Here is a 13,440-nt window from a genome sequence, read left to right as displayed (position 1 = left end):
GTGTGTGGTGAAAGGTGTGAGTGCGCCCCCGTGTGTGAGTGGTGTGGTCACGAGTGTGCCGGGGTGCGTGCTTCCCAGCACTCCGGGTGTGAGTGGAAGCCCGAGTCTGAGTGAGACACCGCACGTGAGTGTCACCGCGTGTGTGAGTGGTATGGTACTCGTGAGTGAAGCACGGTGTGTGAGAGGGACAGCGTGTGTGAGGAGATGACGGTGGGCATGCGCGAATATGCAGCCGCGTCTCTTGGTGTGAGTGTAATGGCGCGGTGTGTGAGTCTCGTGACACACAGGAGTGCGTGTGTGGAATGGAGCTTGAGCGCGAGAGTGCGACGGAGACGACGGCGACAGATGGACAAGGGCCGGGTAACGGCCATAGTTGTAATGGGGACTGTGCCGGGTTTACACTGCGGCGAGCGCGAGGTTCGTGCCGTGCAGCGCACAAGGACGCCACGTGCGCGCTTGCGGGAGTGAGACCCGGTCCATAAACTCCAGCGGTGGATGTTGCCGATCCCGCGGACGGACAAAAGGTAGGCTGGATATGGATTTGGACCGGATGGGTTCTCCACGCGAGCGTGTGTGAAGCTCCAACGGGCAGAGCACAGGTGTTCGTGTGGGGAACCCCTCGAAATGCGAGGTTTGCTTTGAATGCGCAGAGTGGCGTCATGGCTGCGTGTATGGTTGGAATCCGGCAGGAGGGTGAATCCCTGCCGGATGGTGCCATCCAGGATGGACGAGGTACGGGAACAGCTGCCATGACGTCACGGGCAAAGTGCGCAGGTTGCGAGTTGCCGCGCTGGTGCACGCGCATAAAAAAAAACAAAAGCAAGCCTCGCTTTCGAGTGAACAGGATTCCCGGGCAAGGGGTGGAAGACCCCCCCCCCTGCCTGGGCACAGGATATAACTAGTTAGGGGGATGGGTTAGTGATAGTTACACTGGCTTCATGGGGCAGGGGTAAGTCCTCATGGGGCCCATGGAATGGATTAGTTAGAGGGATTGTAGTTGAGATTTAGGTTGGGAAAATGATTTTTGGATTTGAGGACAGAGACAGACTTTGGATGTGTAGTGGGGATGTAGCTTAGCTACATAGGTTAAAAGGAACGTGCTGTAGTGTAAGGGACAATGTGGGAGCACGAGGTAGTTCGGGGAAGTAGTGAGCAGGATGGCAGAGATCAGCGATGGGTGAGTTGAAGAGTGGAAAAGGTAGATGTTGAGTGAGTGAGGCCAGCGGGTCTGTGTGAATGGAGTGATTGTGGAATGCATGGTGCGATGAGTGATTGGGGGGAGGAGTGACTCCCACCCAAGAGACCCCGGGGTCAGCGTAATGTGAGTTAGGGGTTAGTCAAATTGACAAAATGGAGGTCGTTTTGCTGTTGGTGAGAGTGTAGGTTCGAAACCCGTTTGGAGGGGTGCAGGAGCCCTGTTGAAGGGCTGGGAGCGTGGCTGCCAACGGTGAGTATCGCTGAGTGGGTACCCCGGGCACCGGGCTAGTCGGCCGCGGTAGGCCAAGGGGCCATGGGGGGCTGGGATAGCGTAGTAGGCACGGGTGCGCCCGTATGATGCGGGGGCCCGGGGCGCCATTGGCCGCGTGGGCAGTGTCGTGGGCACGGGTACCGAGGGAAGGGGCCCGGGGCGCCAGCCTGCCATGTGAGCGTCGGTGGGGACTCGCCATGGAGGGCACTCCCCAGTTTTAGGGAGCTGGTAGGCTCAGAGGCAGTGTAGTGCCCAGGGGTGCCATCGTTGGGGAATCGGCAGAAGGTTGTTCCTGCCAAGGGAGCCACGCGTCCCAGCCACGAAACCGTGTGAGGGCACGGGAGGAAAATTGGAGGGCGAGGCCCGAATTTGTGAGGACACCAACACAGGCGACGGAAATCTGGGTTTTTAGAACCAGTAGTTTAAGCGAGAGGCGCTTGTTGAAACCCCCGGGGTAGTTTAACAGTTTATGGTTAGAGTAGATAGGAAGTGTACCCCTCCGCACCATCCATCCCTTCACTCTTGTTGTGGGCCGCTGGGCCCACTCTGGGGTTAGATCGCTGAAGTCTGAGGAGGCAGTTCTGAGGCTTGAGTTGGGCCTCGACACAGGACGCTAGCTCTCCCTCATTCCTCTCCAGGAAGGGAACGTAGGGGTTGGGAGTAGGCTAGGAGACAGGATAGGTTAGTCGGACAGAGAAAATAAAGGGGATTGGGGGACGATTTGTAGTGGGGGAAGTAAAAGTAAAAATAAATTGGGGCTAAATTGGGTTTTGACAAATTAAGGGAGTGGGTATGGACAGAGACAGGCAAAGGCGATAGGTTGGGAGGGAGACAGTAGGTAGGTCCGAGCCCGCCTTCCGAGTGGCCAGCCCCACCGCATTCCCTCCACCAACCTCCACTGAAAGGCAATGGCTGGCCAACTTCATTGGCTGGCTGTGTTGCTGCAAGGCCTGTGCCGGTCGGATCGTCTGCTGGCTGTTTGCTTCAAGGCCTGTGCCGGTCACTTCATCTGCCGGCTGTTTTTGCTACAGCGGCCGTGTCATGCCATGCCTTGCCTACCCACCTTTGCCATGATGCATGCCTGCTGCCCACGTTCATTTTGCCCCATTCTGTTTTGCATCCCCCCCCCCCTTGTTCATTGCCATGTGCGCCAGGATCATTGCGCAAGCTGCAAGGACTGCCCTGTAGGCAGTTGCAACACGGGACTGCAAAGGCAGCCCTTGCAACCTTTGCCAGTTCACTGCGTTCATTTCAAAAGGAGGAGGTCCTGGACTGCGTGTGAGCAGCCGGCCACGTTCCCCACGCCTGAATTTCATGAGCCAGAGACTGTGGTTGAGCAGCCAAGCTCCCTGATAACTTTTCCCTTTGCAGAGTCCATAGATCCTGGGCCATGGTTAGTGTAAATTTTGTAAGTTAAGTTGTGTATTGTGTATGAGTTCGCCCCCGGCATGTGAGTCTTAGCGCCGGCAATTTATTTAAGTCGTCTGTATGAGTGGGTTTGTTCAGTTAGTTACTCAGCCCGTAGGTTATTTATTTTGGGGACACGAATACACTGAATGTCACACTCAGCGATCCGAAGGTAAAACGTACTCGGGGAGAACTTACACATGATGGCACACAAAAATTCGCCGACTCGGGACGAGTCTGTAAAAAGGGGAGGGGTAGTGTTACGGCTGTGGAAACTTGCGATACACCATAAAGGGTCCTTAGATCAGTAATGACGAGAAGTAATTGTGTAGTTAGATTTCCCCACCGTTGTTTAGAGGGAATTTCCGTGTTCACAGGGCTGTGATCCTTTGAGTTAGCCCTTTTTCTTTTCTCTGTCGTTATTTTGGACCAATAATCCCCCAACAACTCAAACACCGCCACCTTCGCCTCTTTACCTCCACAACTCGATCCCGCAAACATCGCTTCACCGCCATTCTCAAACGACGCCCGCCAACAACTCAAACACCACCACATTTGCCTCTTTACCTCCATAACTCCACCCCGCAAACATCGCTTCACCGCCATTCTCAAACGACACCCGCCAACAACCAAACTCCCACCACCTCCGCCTTTCTACCACACATCGTGCCATGGGCTATGAATGCGTTCCTTTCGCCTCAAGAATCGGATCAGGAATGCTTCACACCCCCTTTTCATCCATCCAATGACCGAGCATCGGGTGGCATAGCCCACCTCCGAACCCGCTGTGATCCAGAAATTTACGTTTACGCCCCTGCTCCGGGCTATATAGGCGTGAGCACTCAAGTGGAAGTCAAGGTGCGCAGTACGTCGGCAGAGAACCAGGCGGGAAGTCAAGGGGAAGTCAAGTTGCACAGTACGTCAGCGGGAAGTCAAGTGGAAGTCAAGGTGCGCAGTACGTCGGCAGAAAACCAAGGGGGAGCAGTGGAGTGGCAGCGGCGGAGTGTTGGGAGACAAAGTCAAGTCTGCAGTGTCGGCAGGGCAGTCGAGTTGGGAGATGTAGCTCGAAGCCGACGGGAAAGGCAGACGGGGAGCGCCGGAGAGAGCTCACCGACCACGCCAGTGGCACAAAGCCAGGCGCATCTACGCTGACATTGCGGCTTGCCCGCCATCGCGCCACGAGAGCGCGGATAGGACCCTTCGGTCTCGTGGACTTGGCTGCTCATCCAGGTTCCACGCGCATTCGGCCCACGGGCCCAGTCTGACTCCCTTGCCTTTGAGGGGGTCTTTCCTTTGCTTTTGTGTGAATGCGTGTTGTGGCGCCGTGTCTTGTAAAGTAGAAACTGTTTAAGTGCATGTAAATAAACCTTTGCTTGTAGTCGGTTGTAATTCTTGCTTTCATTGCTTTGACTGTTATACGTGCATTCTTACTGTATGGCTGTGAATACGTGCTTGCCTTGTGTGTGTGTGTGAAATAAATGTACTTGTCGAACTGTTCCCCGTTTCGTTGCGTCCTTTCCTTTGTTTGAAAGTTCCATCTTGCATCACGGAAGGAATTGGTAGTGGGTTTAGTCACCAAATAAGTAATCTGAACCGTCGAGGTCGGCGATAACTCTGCCCAGTTATCCCCTTAGAACGGAACGAGCCGCTTAAGCGGTTCGTGTCTGGAGCAGACCTGCATCGTGGTACAACTCCTCGGTACGCGACCCACGCGGGTACTTAGGTATATCGACATTCGGCGATTCACCCTATTTCGCAAGGGTAGAATGCGGACTGGGTTGTGGTGAGGTTAAACCCCCACCCGTGACTGGCTCCTGGTGCTAGTTCCAGGAGGGTCACGACTGAATTGTCCGTTCCGGTGGGCGACGCGGTCGTGATTTGAGTTACGTGGCCGATCGCACGCCGGGCGGGCCCAAATTCGTAACAATATATATATATATATATATATATATATATATATATATATATATATATATATATATACATACATACATACATACATACATACATACATACATACATACATATACTAGATGACCCGTTGGGTTCCTGTTATGACAGCGGTTGATGAACAAAATCATTGTAAGAGAAAAATTAAGATAGCTCCAGCGAACTATACCGCCTTGGTTGTTTCCTTTGGTCAAATCCTCCCGAAGAGTACTTGACTGAATCGGGAATTGATTTTTAAATAATTTTTTTCGTTGCCCGATTTGAACGAAACTTGATACTGCACACCGCAGGAGAATGGTGAGTAAGGTGGCCTGAAAAGTTTTGCACTATTGTCTACCGTTTTGGCTGTATTTGAGGAACATACATACATACATACATACATACATACATACATACATACATATTGTTACGAATCTGGCAGCCATTAGCACACAACAGACAGGTCCCCGTAGCTCAGTTATTTCTTTAAGTATATGTGTATAGTTCGAATCCATCCCCTGTGTCTAATGGGTGATTAAATGTTCCTGCGCTGCAGAGTTATTTTGATAGTCAGGGATTTCCTTTACATCTTCGCTTTCACAACAACAACACCTTCACCTCGCTCCATCCTGATGCCATAACGCTCGCGGTGGGCGGAGTTCAATGAAGGACTTGGCGTCTCTCTCGACCAATCAGAGAGATGCGAGCGAGTTTGCCATCTTTCGGCTAATGGGAGCCAATGCAGGACAATATTACTTATCTTCCTGTTTGAGGGGCGGTCCGCCGTGACGCCCGCCACGCCCCCCCCCGGTCCAATCAGTGGACTTGGCGCCCCTTTTGGCCAATCACAGGGGCAACGAGCGGATCGTGCGCCAAAACCGTCCAGTCGGGGGGGGGGCGGGTTACGAGAGGGAGTCCCCTCCCCCTGGATGGGGAGTGAATAATTGATCGGCGCAATCCGACTGAGGGCAGTTGGGATTTGCCTGCTGGAACATCTCAGATCGCCTCGCCTTGCCTGCTGGCGCTCACTACCTTGTCCGCCCTCGTGCTGGTTGGCGTCCGTCCTTCACCCTCCATCCCTGGCGCTTGGAGTGTCATCGTTGTTGCTGGTTCGAGTCCCGCCGAGCCAGAACGTCGAAGACTGCACGAGGCAGACAGGTCCAAGCTAGCTCTGGTCTCCAGCTCACCTTTCCTCGAGCTGGAAGCCTTCAATAAAGACCTGACGGGGTACATTTCTGGGTATTTGTGTGTGTGTCTGTGTCCGTGAGCCCCGTCTGATAAGTAGAAACTGTTACGTGCCTGTGTTCCTTGTACATTATTTGCCTTGCTATATTCGGATAACTCTGCCCTTACGTGCTTCCCTCGTTCCCTGATTTTATTGTTGTAAATAAATTCACCTTTTGTTGAATGTACCAGCTCGTCCTTGTCCTTTCTACCATTGGTTTGCCACGGTGCGTATTGGGGATTAGGAAGGCCGTTGCAGTATTTGTACATTTGGACCGACGGGCCTCGGTAACCATAAGCTCGGGTTACGCACGGTTCGAGTACGTTAACGGCTCGTTCCGCTCGAGGCCTGCCGAGGGTGTGAATTCCCGGTAAGCTTTGCCACGTGGGTACTTAGGTATATTGAACATGGCAATTAACCCTACTCCACGCGGTCGAATTATTGGCGATTCATGGTCCTGTAAGGGACCCGAACTTTCAGATTTATCTGAAAGGTACGAACTAAATTCCCGATGTTCGGTGGAGCCGACTCTACTGGTCCCCCTAGCGGTCGTGCTCACCACCGAGACCCGATGTCACAATATCCAACTATATATATATATATATCCTTGTGTCGTAAGAGGCGACCAGGGTTGTGTCAGGAAGGGCATCCGGCATAAAACGTGCCAAATCACTATGCGGATCATACGGATGATCCGCTGTGGCGACCCCTAACGGAAGCAGCTGAAAGAAGAAGAATATATATATATATATATATATATATATATATATATATATATATATATATATATATATATATATATATATATATATATACTAGTGGAGTGTGCTTACACACTGTGTAAATATACGAACCTTGCTTCCCCCATTGTCTCGGGTCGCTCACCTGAATTTGTTTTCTAATTTATTTATTTTCAATTATATTTTTTAATTTTACATATAATTTCCGGATGCTTTCTGACGGTTCTGTGATTTTCTTTTTTTCCTGGTGTATCGGCTTCAATGTCCGTCGGCACACAGAACGACCATGGTTCCCCGTCGTCTTGGGTCGCTCACCTGCATTTTTCATTTTTTTGGTTTTTCCATTTATTTATATTTTCGTGTATGGATGTTGTCCGACGATTCTGTTATTTTTTCCTGTCTACTGGCTTTCGATGTCGATCAGCATGCAAAATTTCAGCTTTCTCCGTCACCCGGACAGTCCCGATCTTTGATTTCAGTATCAGCCAGTGAGTCAGTCATTCAGTCAGTGAGTGGTATATACATATATATGTACGCTTGCCTCCACACACGTCATTATGGAGATTTCCTTCACACATTTGTTGTGTTGTCAGGATTTATACCAATCAGAACACAAATATTTCTTTTATACAAATTTAATTGAAATATTGGTGATATACGGTATTTATTTGTCGTATAAAATGTCCAAGTGGTGAAAGCTCTAAATGATCAATGGTCTCAGGAATCTAAACTGTCTTAATATGTCTGAAGTGGGTAAGGGGTCTAAATGGAGTAACAGTGAAAAGGGGTCAAAGGGGACTTAATGGGTGTAAAGGTCTAAAAGCTAAAGGTTCAAGGAGTCGAAAAGGTATGAAAGGTCTTAAGGGGAAAGAGATCTCAAGGTGTCCATGGAGTCTTTGTGGACTTGTGGGTCTTTTTGGTGGTTTGGGTACTCTGGTGGATGACACCTCAGCACCCATCCGAAGCAGGATGTTGACAAACTCAAGGATGAGAGGGTAGCTGAGGAGTTTGTGAACAAGCTGAGTGGGGATTTGGGGGGTCTTGGTGCTTTGGAGGATCCTGAAGAGTTGTGGAGTGCCTTCAAGACCACCGTCATTGATGTTGCTGGTGGATGTCTTGGAACTCACCGGAGGGTGAAGAAGAATTTTGTCTCTCAAGGGACACTGGATACCATTGACCAGAGTCGCAGGGCCAGGCTGAATGGTGGATCTGAGCTGTTCAGGGAACTGAAGTGTAAAATGACACATCCAGTAAGGGTGGACAAGGTGGCCTATGTGCGAGGAATCTGTGAGGGGGTAGAGCATCACCTGTGGTCAGGCGATTCTCGTGCTGCTTTCAGGGGAATTTGTGCATTGCGTTCATCTAAGCCCATCCCTCGGTGTACTGCAGTGAGAGCGGAGGGGGGTGGGCTCTTGACAGAGGAGTCTGAAGTGAAAGCCCGCTGGGCCGGTTACTTTGAGCGGCTGCACCAAGCTGATCTACCAGCTTTTGAGTTGGATGTCAGGGGTGGTGCAATCCCGATTGCTGACCCTCCAATCAACTGTGGTCCACTTTCGCTTGTGGAAACACAGGCTGCGGTGATCCGGTTGAAATCGCGTAAAGCTCCAAGGATCTTTGGCATCCATACTGAACTTTTCAAGGCTGGTGGACATGCTGTACTCATGTCGTTGCATGCAGTTCTGTGCTCTGCCTGGAACACAGGTATCATCCCAACTGACTGGAAGAGGGACCTTGTTGTCCCTCTCTGGAAAGGGAAGAGTGATCGCCAAGACTGCAACAATGACCGAGGGGTGACTCTGCTCTCAGTGCCGGGCAAGGTCTTTCCTTGGATAATTATTGATAGGGTTCACCACCATCTGCTTAAGTACCAGCATCCAGAGCAGTCAGGCTTTACACCAAAGAGGTCAACAATTGACCTTATCCTTGCTCTTCGGGTCCTCACCGAACGCAGAGGAGAGTTTCGGCAGGGGCTGCTTCCAGCCTATGCTGATCTCTGCAAAGCATTTGATTCAGTGAATCGGGATGCCTTCTGGAGGATTCGTGGTCTTCGTGGGGTGCCACCAAAACTGATCAATCTGATGTCTGAACTATACTCTGGTACTGAGAGTGCTGTGAGTTGTGGTGGTATGTGATCTCTGACTTATTTCCATTTGCTCCTGGAGTTCGTCAGTGGGTGTGTACTGGCCCCCACACTTTTCAGCACTTGTATGCACTGGATTCTAGGGAGGATGTCGGAGAGATCAAGCTGCGGTGCATCATTTAGCAATGTCAAGATCTCTGACCTTGATTTCGCAGATGATGAAGTCATCCTTGCGGAGACTAGATATCATTTTGGGGGCCCTTGAGGTGCTGAATGAAGAGTCGAAGCCGTTGGGATTATGGGTTTCCTGGTTCAAAACTAAGATCCAGACTTTCAATGACATCTTGGATGCTGTGTCCTGTCTGTACCTGTTTGTGTTGAGGACGTTGAGGTCACAAAGATATTCACTTATCTTGGCAGTGATATTCATGTCTCTGCTAGCTGTGAGCCAGAGGTCAACAGGCGTCTAGGTCGGGCCTGGGGAGTCATGGATTCACTGGATGATGGGGTGTGGTGCTGCTGGTACCTGTGCGGGAGGACGAAAGTCCGAGTCTTCAGGTCCTTGGTGCTTCCAGTCTTGCCCTATGGATGAGAGACTTGGACTCTCACCAGGGATCTGAGATGGAGACAATTCCTTTGGTACCAGGTCTCTTCAGAGAATCCTTGGCTATCACTGGTCGTACTTTGTGTCCAACGAGCGGTTGCTGAGAGAAACTCAAATGAGATTTGTTACCTGCATAGTCCGTGAGCGTCGGCTGCGGCTGTATGGAAATGTGGTTCGTTTTCCTGACGCTGATCCTGCTCACCAGATTCTCTCAGCCAGGGAGTCTCGTGAGTGGAGGAGGCCAATGGGCTGACCGCGTTCCTCGTGGTTGCAACAGGTTGATCAGCATCTCAAAGTATTGGGATGGGCCAGGCATCTACCTGCGGGATGGCCAGGCGTCGGACCCTGGAGTACCTGCGGAAAGTAGACGCAGCGACGCGCTTCTCTGGCGCATGCTCCCATATCTGACCTGGGTACTCTGGGTCTTTTGGGTACTGAGGGTCTTTTGGGTCTATCGCGTCATATTGGTCTTTTGGGTCTTCGGTGGGGGGGGGTGTATTTTCGTTTCTCATGGGGGGGGGGTGTCTTTTTGGTCCTCTGGGTACTTTAGGTTGAGGATATCAGGTTACACTTGTGTATGTCGACAGGTCAGCTGTCCAACCAATGGGTGAAGAGCAGATATACAAGCATTCATAATCACAAACACTTGCTCCATTAAATACAACAACAAAAAAGCGTTTTATAAAAATGTAAAAACATCGAGGATGGAATCTCAATGAAACAACCAAACAAGGTAGGAGTGACACCACATGACAATGCCACAATCCTCTTCTGGTCTTCTGGTCTTCTTTTGAGCTCGGAACCTGATATTTGGACATGATGGTGACCAAGTGATTTGGCTATAAAGGGTATTTTTGATTTATTGATTAATCAATTAATCGATTAATTATTTATTTTTCGACTAATTACTTAATTTTCAAAAAGTTACATATTCAGATGAAACAGTGGAAATTTCGGTATGCTATTCGGCAATTGATAAAGAAATTAATTATTTTATGATTATTATTTATTTATTTTAATTATTCAATTAATCAGGTAATCAATCAATTATTGTACAACGCTCACTCCCAAATCCGACTCCATGCACTGCAAGGCAGCATCACGAGGCGCCGAAGGTACCCCGGCGATGTCGCCCGCTGGAGGATTTGTTATTTATTTATTTTGCACGAGGGCAGTGTCGTTTGAATGTACCGCGACTTGTTGTGCTATCTTTTTAAGTCTTGGTAATTCAGAAAACGGTCCAGGAGAAAGATTATGGCTTTTAAATGCATATGACTTCATTCTATGGTTATAAGCGTATTATTGTGTACACATTTGAATGGGCAGACAATTTTTCCCATATCATCCCGCTATGTGGAGTACTACTGTACTCCATGATAGATTTGTAAATTATTGATCACTAGCAAGTACCACCCATCAGTTCACTGATGGGGATACTAAGGGGCAAGGCGAGAAAAAGAGATGGGGGTGAGAGAGGGGTTGGGGAGAGAGCGAGGAGGGAGGGAGAGTGAGGAAGGAGGGGGAAGCGAAGAGTGGTGGGGGAAATGAAAGCAGCATGTGGGGAGGAAAGTGTGAGGGGAAGGGAAGGCAGTGTTAGGGGAGGGTCCGTCCAGAGATATATGTGTTGGAATAACCACCGTCCAGATACGTGTGGATAGCGACAGACATAAATATAGAGAGAGAGAGAGAGAGAGAGAGAGAGAGAGAGAGAGAGAGAGAGAGAGAGAGAGAGAGAGAGAGAGAGAGAGAGAGAGAGAGAGAGAGAGAGAGAGAGAGAGAGAGAGAGAGAGAGAGAGAGAGAGAGAGAGAGAGAGAGAGAGAGAGAGAGAGAGAGAGAGAGAGAGAGAGAGAGAGAGAGAGAGAGAGAGAGAGAGAGAGAGAGAGAGAGAGAGAGAGAGAGAGAGAGAGAGAGAGAGAGAGAGAGAGAGAGAGAGAGAGAGAAAAAAAAAAAAAGGGGAGGGAGCGACAGATAGATGGGGGGGGGAGAGGTGTGGAAGAAGGGTGCTGCACTGTATCAGAAGGGAGTGGAGCAAGGATGGGACAAAGAGAGAGGTTGGAGTTATGGCAGTTGGCAGAGAGAATATGTTATGCTTTATGAACAACACACACACACGCACGCACGCACGCACACACACACACACACACACACACACACACACACACACACACACCTTATCCGATATCGGCAATTTTTGGGTGATTGGTTGATTCGAGTCAGTGTGATTACCAACTACAGTACGTACTGTATACAACCCAAAAACATTGAGTAGCTTTCACCCTTGTTTTCGGGGAAGTTCAACAAACATTTTTTTTTAAAACGTTGAAGTTTAGGTTTCAAGGAGATGTCATAAACGTTATTATTTATAAACAGCTGCAAATCGTCATGTGACAAATAAAAAAATGACCGTTTTTATAGCCATTTTTCCCTGCTGTGCAGGGGTTTGGCTTTTTCTTGAGGCAATGTTTTATGGCCGGATGCCCTTCCTGACGCCAACCCTGGTCGCCTCTTACGACACACAGGGATATGGTACACCTATTCTAACCGGGGCATACACCGGGACCAGTACACTGGTACTCATTTCGCCGACCTCGGAAGGATGGCAGGCTGAGTCAACCCCCTGGTGTTAATTCAGCAGCCAACGGGGCTTGAACTCAGGACCCTGGGATCCCAAGCCGCCACTCTAACCACTAAGCCAACACCAGGCTTGTCAAATCGTCATGTGACAGATGAAAAAAAATTGACTCTATAATTTGGAAAACGCGTGAATACGGCAAACGGCTTGGAATGCGGGTCTTTTCAAATGGATTTCGCTTCAAAACTCACAAAGAGAAACTATATAACCTTGGTAAAGCACACCTGGTTCATAGAAAATACCGAATTGCTTTAGAAACAGCCACAATAATAAAGGACAAAGGAGGACACAGCTGAGGTTAAAAGTTAAACCCTCAACCACGGGCCCATGCACCATGGGTCTGGGTTCGAGTTTGGTCTGCGAATCCCACGCAGTGCACACATATAACCGAGAATGCAGGCACACACACGCACGCACGCACGCACACACACACACACACACACACACACACACACACACACACACACACACACACACACACACACACACACACACACACACACTGACTAACACACACTGACATTTACTATTATAGATGAAGATGTTTCATTATTTTAGGTCAGTGATCAATTTTGTTTTTGTCTGTCCCATGCCATGAGCATCATTACTTGACCGATACTAATTACATGATAGAAATGTTCATATTGTTATTATATTATTTATGTCATTTGTCTCTCTTGGATTCTGTGGAATTACAAGCACTCAAAATTATTGGAATCGCTGTTGATGAGGCTGAGCACAAGGTGTGTTGCTTTCACATTTCAGGCAGGTCAGTGGTCGCTCTGTTTTCTACCCTCCTCTTCTTCGCTCTCAGCCCTCAAAACCTCCCTATCTACTCCATGACGCACTCATCCTTCCAGTATACCCTCCTGAAGGATCTTCTAAAATCCCGGGAGGCTGCACATCTCAAATCCTTTGTTCCTTGCTTCTCCCATATATGCAACCACCTTTCAGAGGGTGTGCTATCCCACTCTTTCCTTCTGAGCCTCAAGCAAGCGATGCAACTCTATCTCATGTTATCTGCCGTCCCAACCCATGACCTATATTACCCCCATTCATCCCTCCCCACCACAACCCTCTTACTTGCTCGTTTCAGTGTTTTCTCACCTCGTTTTTCTCCTCTTTTTCTGTTCTTTCATACCCATTCTTGTTTTGTCCAACTATGGCATCAATGGCCGACTGTCAGTGACCTCCATAGCCAAGAAAAAAAAAATGTCCTTCAATGCGATCTATAATAACATGATATGGATCAAAATTTCCAGTAAAATTACTAGTTATAGTGGACAGAGGGTTTACTGTACCTAAATGGGACTAAAATGCTGCTTCGTTGCCATTTGTTCCTTCGTTGACATGG

The sequence above is a fragment of the Eptatretus burgeri genome, chromosome 12, assembly GCF_056783735.1.
Source record: "Eptatretus burgeri isolate ZD-2024b chromosome 12, Ebu_testis_v1, whole genome shotgun sequence".
Classification (NCBI taxonomy): Eukaryota; Metazoa; Chordata; class Myxini; order Myxiniformes; family Myxinidae; genus Eptatretus; species Eptatretus burgeri.
The sequence above is the reverse complement of the archived record's forward strand: the minus strand, read 5'-3'. Positions refer to the sequence as shown.